The sequence below is a fragment of the Monodelphis domestica genome, chromosome X, assembly GCF_027887165.1.
Source record: "Monodelphis domestica isolate mMonDom1 chromosome X, mMonDom1.pri, whole genome shotgun sequence".
In the NCBI taxonomy this organism is placed as follows: domain Eukaryota; kingdom Metazoa; phylum Chordata; class Mammalia; order Didelphimorphia; family Didelphidae; genus Monodelphis; species Monodelphis domestica.
The window spans coordinates 46946603-46961488 of NC_077235.1; the positions used below are offsets into that span (position 1 = coordinate 46946603).

Sequence of the window (14886 nt, forward strand, 5' to 3'; positions counted from 1 at the left end):
GCAAACGCTGGCGCTTTTCGAGAGCTGGGCAAGGACAAGTTGCAGGCTGCGGCTGGTCGTTTCTCCTCCTCTGCCGGGCTGGGCCCCCCGCACCGCCCCTGCGTGGCCGCGCTCCAGCCGCTGGGCTGCGCGCTGCACCGCCGGAGTGGAGCCCAAGCCGGGGCCGGGGCCAGCGTGCAGGCGAGGCCGCCGGCGCCGGCGCCCCCCAGCCCCGCAGCCCGCGCGCTTTTCGCGGCCAAAGCGCGGCACCTCGTGCGCCTCTGCCTCCGCCGCTGCCGCTGCCGCAGCCGCCGCCACCTGGGCTAGAGCCGCGGGGGCGGCTCCGCAGCCTGGAGGACTTTGAGGCGCTGTCGGAAGTTGCGGGCGGCTTTTTCTTCTCTCTCCTCCCATTTGGGGCGGTTGACTTGGCGGGATCTGGAGAAAACTGAAAGAATCTCTTTCGCTTGGCTGCGGCGGAAGGAGACTTGGGGGTCCGGCGACGCTGCCGACGTCCCCTTCGGGACACAAGTCTGAGGGACCGGGGTGCGGAGGGGTAGCCAGACTGAGCTCCTCTTGGCCGCCCGGGGCGAGCGCTCGCTGCCCGGAGCCTTGGCACCAGCTCGCGCTGGTCAGGCTTGCCCTCTGACTCAGAGGCTGGGGCTCGGAGGTGGCAGCAGTTAGAGTGCGCGGGGACCGGCCTGCCGGACTTGACGGACGCGGGCGCGCGGGATCCGGGCGGCTCGCCTCAGCTCAGCTGAGAAGGAGAGGGGGGGCCAAGGGGGGGTAGGAGGGTGCTGGAAGCGTGTAGGGGTGCTCAGCGTCCAAGTGGCTCGAGCATCCCTCGAGAGCTCCCCTTTGGCTTGGCGGCCAGCTGATTTGTGGCCTGGCCTGGCCAGTCAGAGGGGCAGGCGCTGCGAGAGATTGCGATCAGGGGCAGTGGAGGGAGGAGCTAAACTTGGGACCAAGTCTGGCCGCACAAAGTATCTTCATTTGACTTCTCTCCAGCGCGAGGTCGCTACACTGTAACAACTCTCTGAACCGAAGCGCCCGAAGTCCCTTTCAGCTCTCAGTCGGCCCAGGTACGTAATGCCTCCGCTCAGCGGGACCCACTTGCCCACCTGCCCGCCGTGTCTTGCGCCTCTCCGGTGAATTTCTTCTTGGCCCTGGCCTCTGGGCTTCCTTCCTTCCTCCCTTCCTTCCCTCTTTCCTTCCTTCCTCCCTTCCAGGTGGTCCTTCTCGAACCCCTCAGGATCCCAACAGGTTATCCGAACTATTGCGTCCGGCCTCCCCAGTACAGCGGCCTGAAGCGCCTCCCGGTCATTTGCGTTGGGGGTGGGGGGGGTGGCGGTGCTTTTTGTAAGGATTCCACGGGAGGAGAAACTCCGGAGTAGGAGGACACACAACCCCACATTTGTTTTTAAATGCCGTCCCACTGCAAATCCAAGTAGTTTGGGGACTCCCTTGCCTTCTCCTCTCATCAGTCTCTTTACTGGACCGCCATCTCAGCATGGGGTTCTGTGAAGAGTTCCAAAAACCAACAACTCCTTTAGCCACAGTGTCATGGGCCAAATTGCCTTTCTCCCTCGGGTTTTTCCTGGAAATGGAGTTATTGGCCAGCCAGGCACAGATCCCTAATTTTGACATGTACTGAGGCCCCAAGTTAGCCCAAGGAAATGATGCAATGCTATCTGGGGGTTGATGGCAAGGAGCACCCCTGAAAGCAGTGGAGGGCCCGATCCCGCCCCTTGTTTTTGAATTCTGATATTTCCCCAGGAGAAATAACTTAAAACCAAGTGCTGTACTACCCACCAGGCACTGCTGCAGTCCTTTCTTACATAAGCCCTTGTACTCACTCCCTCAGCGGGCTTCCTTGAACAGTTAAGATGACTAACTGGGAAGGAGGCTTGGACTCCACTTGTAATGTTACTGTGGGGGCTAAAGCCACCTTTTGTCATTGAAGGACATTCCATTCATGACCATCCCCTGGTTTGGAATCACACTCTTATCTTATCAGAGTGCTTCCTGCTTTGTTTGAGGTTCCTTACTTTATATTTTATCTTATTTTATTATATTTAATCACCATCAAGTATGTAGGCCAGACAGTACTGCCTTTGAAAAGGGATTAGCCTTGTTCTGCTTGACCCCAGAGGGCAGAACTGGGATCAGTGGATCAGTGGGCGAAAGTTACACTGAAGCTGATTTGAACCTTATAGAAGAAACAAACTTTCCTAACAATGGGAGATGGCCCAAAGTGGATTGGGCTGCTTTGAGGAATTGTGGGTTCTAGCACCTAGGTGGTCCTGATGTTCGTTATGAATTAGCATTTCTATAGCCCTTGAAGGTTTGCAGAGTGCTTTGCAAGTATAATTTGACTTTATCCTCAAAACACCACTGGCAGGTGGATACTATGATTATCTCCATTTTCCAGATGAGGAGACTGAGGCCAACAGCAATGAAGTGACTTGCTTTGCACTCAAGTATTCAAACAGTGACGGTTCAAGCTATTCCAAAGTGGTTGGGGCTGCTGCCTTGGTTCCTGATCTATGGAAGTCCCTGAGGCCAAGGTTGAATGACCATTTTGCTGTATGAGAGGATCTTTGTTCAGGTTGGGGTTGGATCAGATGACTGATGAGGTCTCCTGCCTTTCAGAGAGCCTGTGATTCTCCAGTTTACACCTGGGGAAACTGCCGAAAACTTAGGGACCTGCGCAAGGTCACACGGCTAAACTATCTATCAGTAGAGTCAGAATTGGGTCCCTGGCCAGGGCACCTTTCACTGGAACACACTTAGGATATTTAGTACGGGGACATTTGTTCTGATAAATTGGTGGAGAGGCCAGGAAGACTGAATGATGGAGGAAACTGGATTGAATCTGCTAATTTCATTAACCCAGATTATTCTTCCCTTTCCATTCTCTGGATGGATTCGGAGATCTACAAAGAGCCTTGAGAGTCCGGGGAGGTCAGCTCTCCATTTGAGATAGTTAACCCAAGTACAACATACCCGAGTACCTTTAGTGAGAACCTCCAGCCCAATGGCCCTGACTGTTATTTCAGACCTCCAGAAACCCAATCCTTTGCTGAGGAGCGTTCCTCAGGTACTTCACTCAGAGATGATTTACTTTTATTTTATGCATAATTCTCACAAGCTTAGCGAACTGGTTTCTAAGCTTAGAGCTAATCAAAAGCAGATTTAGGGGGGAGGAAACTGGAAGGGGTGATGGTAGGGGACCAAGTCAAGTGGACAAAGACAGTCCGAGGCAGCTACAATTCAGCTGGGAGGAAGGAATGGAAAACTAGCAAAGGCGAACATGAGCACTCAAAAGGCTCAGGAATATGGTGCCATTTGGCAGAAGGACTATGTGCCTTAGTGAGCAGTGGATGGAGGTGCCACGTATTATGGCACAGTACGATAATTACTATTTATAATTAGCATATATAATAGTAGTGGGCAAGTCATTTAAACTCAAGCAACTTTCTTTCTTTAACCTTTACCTTCCATCTTAGGATTGCTGGGTAGTACTTCCAAGGCAGAAGAGTGGTAAGGGGTAGGCAATGGGTATTAAATGACTTTGCCTAGGGTCACACATTGAGGAAGTGCCTGTGGTCTGATTTGAACCCAGGACCTCTGGCTCTAGCCCTGGCTCGATCCGTTGAGCCACCCAACTTTTAAAGTTGCGGAATAGTTGCCAATCTCTGTATAATTTCTTACATCAATGAAGTCATGGGTCCCCCCCCCCCCCATTAAGAAGACATTCCCTAAGTCGTCAACTAAAGGTTCAATTCTGTTCCTTCTGTAGTCTGCCTAACAAGGCATGGGAATTTGTATATGCTAAAGAAAGCTGAATGACTGAATGTGCAAACATTTCTCCAGGGCTTCCTGTGTGCCAGAACTGCTGGGGATACCAATACAAGCAAGTTAGGCAGGCCCTGAATGATCTCCCCTTCTAACAGGGGACCCCCTCCCCCCAAAGGAGCGGCAGCCAAAAGTGTTTTGGACAGTGAAATGGCAGTGCAGAATTTGGTTCCTGGTTTCAGAGCTAGTTTTGGGAACGGGAGGGGGCCGGAGTGATTAGGGGACACAGAAATAAATGTCTGGGAAGTGGTAGCTGGGGCCTAAGAGGAGTGAGTGTTTCCTCATCAGAACCCAGGGTCACAGGAGAGGGAATTTGAGTTCCATTAGGAAGAAGATCATCATCAAAAATGGTTCCTCCCCCCCAAACCCAACCCAATTTGCTGCTTAAAGGGGTCGACTTTCAGCTATCCAGAATGACTTTTCCTGGGGGTTCTAGATAGGTGAAATTTCACTTTTTGAGATAAGGCAGATTTGGAACCTGGAAACAGGAAAAGCTGGGCAGCCTCTCCCCGGGCCATACTTCATTCAGTTAAAGATGCCATTTTGCATGGCCTTCCTGCCTCCCCTTTGTTCTCTCGCCTCTTCTCGATCACAAAATAATCATCCTGTTTTTTTCTTAACTGTGCCTTGAGGTCTGGCAGTTTCTAGTGGTCACGCATGGCAAACTTAAGTGAAAACCCTACTTTTTTGGCCAGCAATTGAGTCAGTCACCGGGACTCTCTTGGCCTCAGTTTTCTCATTTGTAAAAGGAAGGAAATTGGACTTCTAAGACCCCTTCCAGCTCTGAATTGATAATGAGCAGCCAAACTAAGCTGTGCAGTGCCACTGCTTATCTGGCTATCTGGGGTTGGCACACAAAGCCACCCTCAGACTGACTGCAGATAAAGCCTGGGAACACTTGTTGGTGAAGGTCTTGCCTTCAGGACAAGATCAGCCCCATATCCACTTTGGCAATGCTACCATGCTGCCATCTTCATGACAACTCAGCACTGGGGACCCTTATTAATGCTTAATCCCAGTTTCAGCTCTTGCTACACCCTGACAGATTAGACTGGGGCTTCCACAATGTAGGCTCAGAGACACAGCTAATATCTTTATCTCTCTCCTCCCTCGCCCTCCCTTCCTCCCTCCCTTTCTTCTCCCCCTGACTTTCCTCTCCTCCTTCCTCTCTTCCCCTCCTCTCTCTCCCTCCTCTCCTCCATCTGTCTCTCTCTTCCTTTGTCTTTTTCCCCCTCTCTGATTTCCTGCCATTCTGTTGACACCCTGCATTTTTTTACCCCGGCTACTTCCAGACATTACACCCTTCCCCACCCCACACAGAGTGCCAGAGAACAAGTTAGGCCAAACCCAGCCCTGCAGGCCTACCCTCCCTCTCTCCGTCCGTCCCTCACCATTTCACCTGCGGCCTCTACCTTCAAGTTATTCCCCTTTGCACACTCTGCTCCAGGCCAAGAGCACAGGTGGGATTCTACTTTTGCTCAGGCTGCCTTCATGCCTGATGTACATACGTTAATTCTGGCTCTTAGATACCAGGCTGGGAGGGACCCTGGGAGCTACTGAGCCCAACTCTCATTTTACAGATGAGGAGATCTGATGCCCAGAGAAATTCAGTGACTCGCCTCGGGTACCCCAACTTGTGTGTCTCCAATCAGAATATGAACTCAAGTCTTTCTGACCTTTGCCTCTTGAAATCTCCTCCCTCATTCTCTTCTTGCCGGATGGCTGCCTATTCCAGGAAGCCTTCCCTCCTCCCCCTAGTGGTTGGTCCCCTCTCTGTCCTCAGATGGTTATGTACACAGTGTATTTCTTTGCCCCTGTGCTCTTTCCTCCAGTGGAATGCAAGCTGCTTATGGGCAGGAGCTGTTTTCCTGTTTTGGGTCGCTTTGGGGCCTTGTTTCCCCAGTGCTTAGCAGCCTCTGCTGGGTTTCCTGGGTTGGGGTGGCAGCTTTGACCCCTGCTATATCTGACACTGGGTAATAAGCCCTGCTGGAGCTGGTCCCCGGGAGGCAGCCTACAGAAGGTGTGGTGTACATTCGGGCATGTGCATGGCGAGGCAGAGCGCGCACTCGATGGATGCCATTCCCAATGCTCCTTGTTATCTGAGCTCGCGTCTCCCCTCCTCGGGGTGTTTGGATTATGTCTCCTCGGCACTGACTGGCCCTTCTAAAAATGACAGACCAGTTTTGGAAAAGCGGCTTCTATATAGACCTCTGCAGGAAGCCCAAGAATTCCTTGCCCAGTGCATTTCTATTGGTTGCCAGCTCCAAAGGGGGAAAGAAAAACCACCCCAGCTTCAGAGCGAGCCTCTAGTTGCCCTGAAGACTAGAGGTAGTGACTGGGACGGGCTGCAGCCCAGGACACTGCCTGCGGCTCCTGCTTGCTCTGGGTGAGTTCCCTTGCTGGGACCCAGTGGGCTTGGCTGCTCTGGCTTTATAGAGAGGGTTGTGGCTGGGGTTCTCCTTCATCCAGGGGCTGTTGACAATGATGCCCCGCCACCGAGAAAGGCATTGCTGTCCCTACCCCTAAACCTGTGGGCTACCATCCTCTCCTGGGCTAAGCCAGGCTCTGAGGTTAATGTGGGACTAGGAGGGAGCCAGATGTCCTGCATCCACTGTGGGCTCTGGACTAACAGAACCGGGAGCTCTTGGGCTCTCACCATGATTGCCAGCCCATCCAGACCAGTAGAACCAACCTCTCTCTGCATTACATTCTAGGTGTGTTTCTGGAACCTGGAATACTCATTTTCATTCATCATCAGAGGCAAAAGTGAGACTTCAAGTCAGGAATTCCTGAGTTCAAATTTTGCCTTTGGCATTTACTAGGTGTGTGATTTGCAGCTAGCCCCATCACCTTCTATGCCTCAGGCAGCTCCCTGAAATTAGTTACTGAGTCCTAGAAAGGTTGTGATCCTCATTAATGATAGAAGCTTCCCCACCGGGTGTTCCTTAGGCATTTATTTAGAGGGTTCCATGGTAGCAGCACTCTGCTAGGCACTGCTGGGGTGAGGGAAGATAACCGAACCGAAGACACAAAAGATGGCTCTTGCCCTGCCTCTAACCTCCCCCCCACCCCCGAAGATTCAGTTAGGGAGAGAAGATATACACACCATACACAAGAAGACAGTTGAACAAATCCTGGATTGTCTTGTGTGCCTCTTAGGTGCCATAGGAGTTTGGAGAAGAGAAAGAATGTAGAAGGCCGGAATAGGCTAGTCCTGCCAGTTAGGAGCTCTGTGACCTTGGGCACATTGGTGCCCCTCACTGGTGCCTCAGTGGCCTCTTCTATCAAAGGAAGGGTTCTAGATGGCCTTGGAGGTCCCTTTCACCTCTGGATCCTAGGATCCTAGTCAGGAGAGGCTTGCTGAAGGCGGGTACTTAAATGCACCAGGGAGCTGTTGGTGAGAGGGTCTCTGCTTTTAACCCTAGGACATCAGAGCCCCAGGTGACCTGAGATCTTGTCTTCCTGGCCCTCTGGCCTTTTGTGAAGCCAAACGGGCAACCTCCTCAGAGAGGCGGCAGTGCCTGGCCTTTGAGGTCATACAGTGAGGAGATGGTGGAGCTGGGACACAAGTCATGGTCTCCCCACTCCTAGTCCATTGCCCTTTGCTATATTCCCTATCCCTATTGGATACCTGGCAAAGCCAGTCCTTCTTCTGCAGTGGGAAATCTCTCTCTCATTGCTCTGGTTTGACATTTTTTTCTTTTGGATTGCCTTAATTAATAAAGAGTCCAGCTTGACTCAGTGAGAATAGGGGAAGCCATCCCTTCTGCCCTTCTTTTTGCCCTTGAGCTTGGTGTCCCATCTAGCTCCTTCCCTCCCTTCCCATCCCCCATGTTGGAATGCCAACCCAGCTAGAAGTAGATGAGCTAGACACATTGCTGTGGGTAAGGAGGGGCAAAGGAGCCTCATCTCTCCCGCTCACCTCCTCCCCCCACCTGTTAGAATGGGAGACAGGCAGGAGGTAGCAGGCCTTTTGGAACCCGTCCCAGACTGTCCTGGGCCTTTGTCACGTATGGCCAGCAGAGTGAACTAGTGGAAAGGGCCTTGACTTCGGGGTGCAAAAGACCTTGGTTCAAGCCTGTGCTTTCAAGGAGTCGGGAACCTTTCCTTCCCTGGGTCTCAGCCATCTTTACTGGGAAACGGCCGTGGGTTGCAGTAGTTACACCTTTTCAGCTCAGAATCTGTGGGTAGGGGCTTCTGCCACCGGTGGAGAATGGAAAGAGGAACTTGTCTTCTGAGGGCTCGGGCATTTGCTCTCTCTTGTCTCAGATGACGAAAGGGGAACACGAGTTGGTTTTTAAACTCATTTAGTACAGGAGGAGAATAAGGAGAAAGGTGGAAGGAAGCACAGTTGGCCACACAAGAGCAGGTTCCAAGAGTCTCTTTTTAATTCAATTGTCAGTTGGTTGAAACTTGAAAAGCAATTTTCTTCTCCAAAAAACAAACGTTGTAGTGAAGCCTTTTCTTTGATATTTCTGTCATGTCCCAAGGAGCCCACCTGTGTTAAGCACAACTCTCTCTGACGTTGTATGCCCCATTTCACACCCAAAGCTCACCGCCTAGGAAGGGCTTCTTCACCATCAGTTTGGGGGAGTCCAGACTGGTCATGTTGATCATTTACTGTTACTTGTTTTTATGTCACCATCTAGAGTGTTCCTTGGGCTTTGCTTACCTCTACAAAGGTCTTCCCAGGTTGAACCTGGGAATGGGACTGGAGAAGATTGGATTAGACATCAAGAAGACCTAAATTCTAACCTCTGCTGCTTATTAGCTTTGTGACCTTGGGCGGGCAGGTCACCCAAACCTCTCTGAGCTTGGCCCTCTTCTCTAAAATGAGGTCCCTTCTAGCTCTGTGATCTTATGTGTGACTTTGAGCAAGTCACTCTACTTTCTCTGGGCCTCAGTTTCCTCATCTGTAAAATGAGTGGGCTGGACTAGATGGCCTCTGAGGCTCCTTCCAGTTCCAAGTTTCTGCTCTTCTAGCCTTATGCAATACACTCTCCAAAGAAACAATACTCTGCTTTTATGGGCAGACACATTAAGAACTGTTCCTTGGGTGGGGTGGTTTGTCCTAGCTCTTGGAGCTGCTGGGAGCTGCTGGAGCGCCAAGGGCAGAAGCAAACCCTGCCCTGGCAGGAGGTGGGGCAGGGGCTCAGTGATGGGCTTGGAAACTGGGGGAGGGGAGAGGAGGGGGCTGGGGCTCTGATGGGGGAATCAGGGAGGGAGGGGGATTGAAGGCAGCAGGTGCTTTGGAAGTCATGTGTTTGGAAGGCGGGGACTGCTCACAGCTCATTTGGCCCTGCTTGTTAACAAGGAGAGAGGCTCTCCTTTCTCTCATGCCTATTTATTGTTGGGCAGGTTGTCCAAGGACAGGACTTCTTGCATTTTGCCATCTTGGGAGCCTCTCCTCGAGGACTTTGGTAGCCTCCCCGAGTCCAGGCAACTTCCTAAAGATTTACCAAGTCCACAAGGGGTCTTCACCTTTCTTTGCGCCTGCCCTGCCTCCCCCCTAGTCCCAATACCAACAATAACTTCTACTTCTTCCTCACTTTCCACTTTTGCAAGGCCCTTCCTTCTCAGAGGTAGTGCGCACGAATGCTATTGTCCCCTCAGTACACATGAGGAAACTGAGTCTTCCTGAGGTCACTTTCCTTGTCTTAGGTTACCCTGCTAATAACAGTGATAATAGTTGCCCCCTGTTTATTTTGATTTCATTTAATTTTTAAAAAACCCTTACCTTCTGCCTTAGAATTGATAGGAAGTGTTGGTTCCAAAGCAGAATAATGGTAAGGACTAGGCAATGGGGGTTAAGGGACTTGTCCAGGGTCACATAGCCTGTCACCTATTTAGCACAGGGATGCCTTTTTTGGGTCTTGGGTCCCCTTGGCCAGCTGGGGAAGTCTATGGCCTTATGTTTTGTTGTCTGTAATCATAATGAAGGAAATGTGAAATTTCAGGTAAAGGTTAGGGAAAATCACCTCTTTTTTCCCCTTCCAGAGTCATAGATTCACTGCGGTCTTCCTGCCGGCCCTCAGCTTATGAGCCTCTGATAGAGGATATGAAGGTCTGCAGGCCACTTTGCTACATCCCTCACCTGAGAGTCCTGGGACAACATGGAGAGAGTCTTGGGCCTGTAGCCAGGAAGACCTAGACACTTGATCTGGGTACTCCTGGGCACCTCACTTTCCTTCTGTTTGCCTCAGTTTTCTTATCCATAAAATGAGACAGTTGGCCTTGATGATCCACCCCTCTTATCCTTCTTTTCTTCCCAGCCAACCTTAGGAGGTAGTTGGGATCTTCTTGTCTCCATGTTACAGATGAGGTTATCTCTGTTTTATAGGTGAGGCTACTAGAGATAACGAGGGATTTGTTCAGGTCCCCCCCGCCCCATGTTGAGGGGCTGGTCATAATTCTCAGGCCAATCTTCCCTCTTCTGTACCCCAGAAGTACCAGTAGTGGATCATTATCCTAAGGGGAGTCAATCAGGGAAGACTGGTTTTCTATCCCAGAGAGCCCTGAATCCCAGCTCTCTTGTCTGGAGCCCTAATGATCACGTTAGTCTTCCTGCCCTGAGGACAATGCGGTCAGAGCTGTGAAGCAAATAAAGGCCTTCATACTTTCTTGAAAACATTTAAAAATCATAGCTTTGGGATAGAGAGCCAGGCCTAGAGACAGGAGGTCCTGGGTTCAATCTGGCCTCAGACACTTCCCAGCTGGGTGACCCTGGGCAAGTCACTTAACTCCCATTGCCTAGCCCGTACTGCTCTTCTGCCTTGGAGCCAATAAACAGTATTGGTTTTGTTTTCTTTTTTAAAAACCCTTACCTTCTGTCTTAGAAACCTGAGATAAGGAAGGTCACCTCACCAACCAAGAGAGCCCCAGAATCCAAGTGAGTGACCCAAGTCACACATAAGAGATCTCAGTTCTGGAGTGTGCCCTGTGGCTCCAATAAAACCGAATATATGGGAATATTCAAATCGATAGGCAAAATAAGAAACACCTGAAATGTCATGCCCTCAGTTGTGACACAGGACCAAACAAAATTGTTATTGTTCAGGTGGTTTTTTAGTTATGTCTGATTCTTGGTCACCTCATTTGGGGTTTCCTTGGCAAAGATATTGAAGCCATTTGCCATTTCCTACTCTAACTCATTTTCCAGATGAGGAAATTGAGGCAAACAGGGTAAAGTGACTTGCCCAGGGTCACATAGCTGGCAAGTGTTTGAGACTGGATTTGAATTCAGGAAGATGAGTCTTCCTGACTCCTTTGCTTCACCTCACTGCCCTACCAAACCAAGTACTGGTCCCCCAATCCTTTTGTCCTAAGGTCCCCTCCAACTGCATTATTGCTGTTAGCTTTGTCTCTGTGTGCTGTATATTACATATGATATTCGTGTACAGAATATATTCATGCGTATTATTTATTACATTAGCAAGCTGGTTGGTTCCTCAGCCTTTCTTTTTGCTTTTTCTTTTTCTAGCACAGCCATTACTGGATATAACCCTCCCTTACTCTTCACCCAAGCATTGAACCACCCCCTAATTAATAGGGAAAAACAATTAAGCAAAAACAACCATTACAGTGAGAGTTTCTGACAGCATATGCAAAATCCTGCCCCTGTGGAATCAATCCACAGCCCACAGCCCCCGCTGAGAGCAGGGTTGGCGGGTTTCATCATTTAATGGGTTTGAATTTGGACATGTTGAGTTGGAGATGACAGTAGGGCATACAACTTTGTAGAGATGTTTGACAGTTGGTGCTTTGGAACTGCAATCAAGAGAAACATTTCAGCTGGAGATCCAAGTTTGGGAATCATTTGGTTAGAAATGATCATTAAGTACATGGGAACCGATGAATTCCCCAGGTGAAGAAAAGGAAGAGGAGAGGTTCTCAGCAGAGCCTGAGGGGATACCCACACGCAGGGAAGAGGACGTGTAGCAAGGATCACTGAGCAGGTAGCAGGGAGAGCCAGAAGATGCAATGAATTTGAGAAGAGTGTCCAAAAGGAAGGAGATGATGTGCTCAGGTCAGGCTGATGAGACTGAGAAGAGGTAACGATGAAGACATTGTTGGCACCTTTGAAGCATGCAGGTTTATTAAAGTAATTTCATTCTGGGTATTTCTTTAGGTCTGAGTGCTTGCAATTTCCTTGGGAGGTTTGGGGCCGTTTTCATGGGACCAGACAAACAGCCACCTCTTAAACAGTTGGAAAGCAGTCGGCCGGGCTAGGGTTTCAGGCACACCATTAAAAGATCTTTAATAATAGTTGCTCCTCTCCTTTGACACTGGGAGAGACTTTAAGCAAGTTAAAAAAAATACTCCTTCCCTAGTTTCCGTGTTGAAAGTAAAGGCTGCTCAACAGACCAGTGGCCAGAGGATTTGAGCTAATAACTTTGAAAGGAATGAATATAAACTAGCAAAAGCACATGAGAGAAATTTAAAAAATCACTGTTAATCAGACAAATGAAACCTAAAAGAATCTTCTCACACCCATCAGGCTAGCAAGGGTGGGAAAACTCATTGTTGGAGGGGCTGTGGGAAGGCAGGCGTGCTAATTCACAGCTGGACCAGCTGTGAATTGCTTCAACCGTTCTGGAAAACAATTTGGAATTAAGCAAGAAAAATTACTAAATTGTTCATACCCTTTGACTCAGACATTCCAGGACTGGGACTATCCCCCCCAGGGAGGTTATTGACAGCGAGAAAATATGTACAAAAATATACATAGCAGCCTTACTTGCCCAGGGATGCTCAGTTAACTAATGGCAGAGCTGGGATTTCAACCCACTTCTTTTGACTCCAAGTTCATTGCTCTTTCAGCATAGCTCCACATTGATTCTTCTTAAGAGCATTAAGAACACAGTGTTTGTGGTTAAGGGTGTAGGATGGTGCAAGTTTTGTTTTTGTTTTTGCCAAGTCCGGTGCCTGAAACAGAGGATTCACTTAGTAAGAAGCTGGTTTCATTGGATGTAATTTCCTCAGATTTTGTGGCTTATTGTAAACATCAGTGCTGTAGGGCTGCAGAATCCCCATGGCTATTTTTAGAAGCTGTAGTTAGGAAGAGAGGGAGAAAGTTTGCCTCGGTAGGGCCCCTGACTTACTCTGGGTTAGCAATGTGGAGCCAGTGGGCAGTAGAGTACGTGTTTTAGCCGAGTTCCTGCCAAAGGCACGGGAGGCTTTCTGGAGACCAAGAAGAAGAATGACTTGGCTTTGGAGTGCTCCATGTTGGCTGACAGACCGGAGTCCTGCCCGTTTCCATGTGGACACCTGATACATAATAGAAGAGAAAGGAAGAAGAGATTGGTTCTGTTTGGCATTTGAATCTCCCCAAAATGGAAGGCAGGGGAAAACTTGTGCAAAAAACATTCCTCATCACTGAGCTCTGCCTACCTAGATAGGATTGCAGAAAAATTCTGCTGATGCTTCTCTGGCAAATTGAACATACTTGAGCTCAGAGATGCAAAATGTAATTATTTCCTAGGGCTCACCTGCACTGTGGGAGATCCTGAGATGAGGAAGAACTCATTCCTAACCTCTTAAATCTCCAAATCTAGCAGGTTCCAGCTGCAAAGCTGCCATTCTTTTGGTTGCTTGCAGGGCTTTCTGGCGTCTTTTTGCTGCTGAGCACCACCCTGTCCCCTCTTAAATCGTCTTCATTTTTAGGGTCACCATTGCATTTCTCTATTGGCCCCAGACCTGTTTCATGTGTGAGCATGGCCAGCTGCTGGCCAAACGGTCCCTCCCCACGTTCTCCAGTACCCTTTTCTCCACTAGATAGGGCCTTCTCCTGTGCCCTCTTGGCCTGAAACCCAGTGCCCTCTTGTTCTCTCCTCTTAACCCCTGATCCAGATCATCTTGGATCCTCCATTCATACAGAGAAACAGTGTGGTGTAATAGAGCCTTGGTCTTTGAGGCCAGAAAACTTGTTGCCAGTTTGATCATTTACTGGCTGTGTGACCGTGGACTGTTTACCTACTTTTTGGGGCCTCGGGTTCCTCATTAGTGGAGTGGAGATGATGATAATAACCATATTTGTATGTACTACCGACTTCTCAGGGCTCTTGTTAACTTCACATGGAAATGACAGTGCTAAAACCAATGTTAGACATTGCTCTTTATGGCATGGTTTAACTAGCAAATAGCTTTGGGGAGAGCTGGTATTTTAAGTATGGAATCTAATGGTCAAAGTAGAAGCTCTGATAGCAGTCATTTAATTCAGGCAAAGGCCATTTAAAAGCTCAGACTAGGGACTGAGGAGCCAAGGAAGTGGGTTCCAGGCAGAATGGGGGTCAGGTGCCCGAAGAGTTCAGTATCTAGGCAAATGGGCCATGTAAGGGGCTCCCTCGGGCAAGGCATAGAGCTCTGATTTCCTACTTTAGGCTGTTGCTGTTCTCAGGGTTTGGGAAATAGGCCTAAACCTGAAGTGGGAGACTAGGGAAGGGCAAGGAAAAGGGACAGATCCAAACAATGAAGAGCCCCAAATAAAGAAATGACCCATTGGGATAAAAACAGAAGTGCCAGCCTCATTGATTGGAAATGTTGCCTCATTTATTTGTTGCTAACTATAAACAGTGACAGCCACACAGACATGGGAGGCAGTGTGGTACTGTGGCTAGAGAATCAGCTTTGGAGTCAGGAAGCCCTGGGTTTTAATCCCACTTCTTACTAGCTGTATGACCCTGGACAAGTCCCTTAACCTCTCTGAGCTTTAGGCTTTTTATCTATCAAATAGGGACAACAAGAGCATCTCCCTCTCCAGGCTTCTGTGGGGAGGCTCAGATGTTTGTGAAGGATTTTCATGAACTTTAGGGTATCATACACATGGCAGTGCATGCCAAGTGCTTGGAGACAGCCGAGGCAGGGAGAATGTTGTTTGTGGTACATTTGGAGGTTGGGAGGGGGGGTGTTGGTTCCTGCCTTCTTTTCCTGTTCTGTTCTCATTTGGATTCCTGAATGGCCTGCCCTGACTTATTAGGCAGGCAAGCTGGCTGCTAGGCGGGTGGGCTGGCAGGTTTCCTCTTTTATCTGTCCCCATAGGATACACCAAGGCCT

General features: G+C 49.5%; 1 protein-coding gene across 8 annotated transcripts in view; it reads left to right on the forward strand.

Annotated features, from left to right (window-relative positions):
• Positions 1–14886, forward strand: part of ARHGEF6 (Rac/Cdc42 guanine nucleotide exchange factor 6) — a 151401-nt gene that overhangs the window by 41790 nt on the left and 94725 nt on the right. The window contains exon 2 of one of the 8 annotated variants that reach the window (XM_056808873.1): positions 985–1058. The exons of 6 other annotated variants lie outside the window; for them this stretch is intronic. The gene's annotated coding sequence lies outside the window, so the exon portion shown is untranslated. Of the gene's footprint in view, positions 1–984; positions 1059–6093; positions 6221–14886 lie in introns of those variants that run through there. One more of the 8 variants, XM_056808874.1, reaches the window with a different exon arrangement.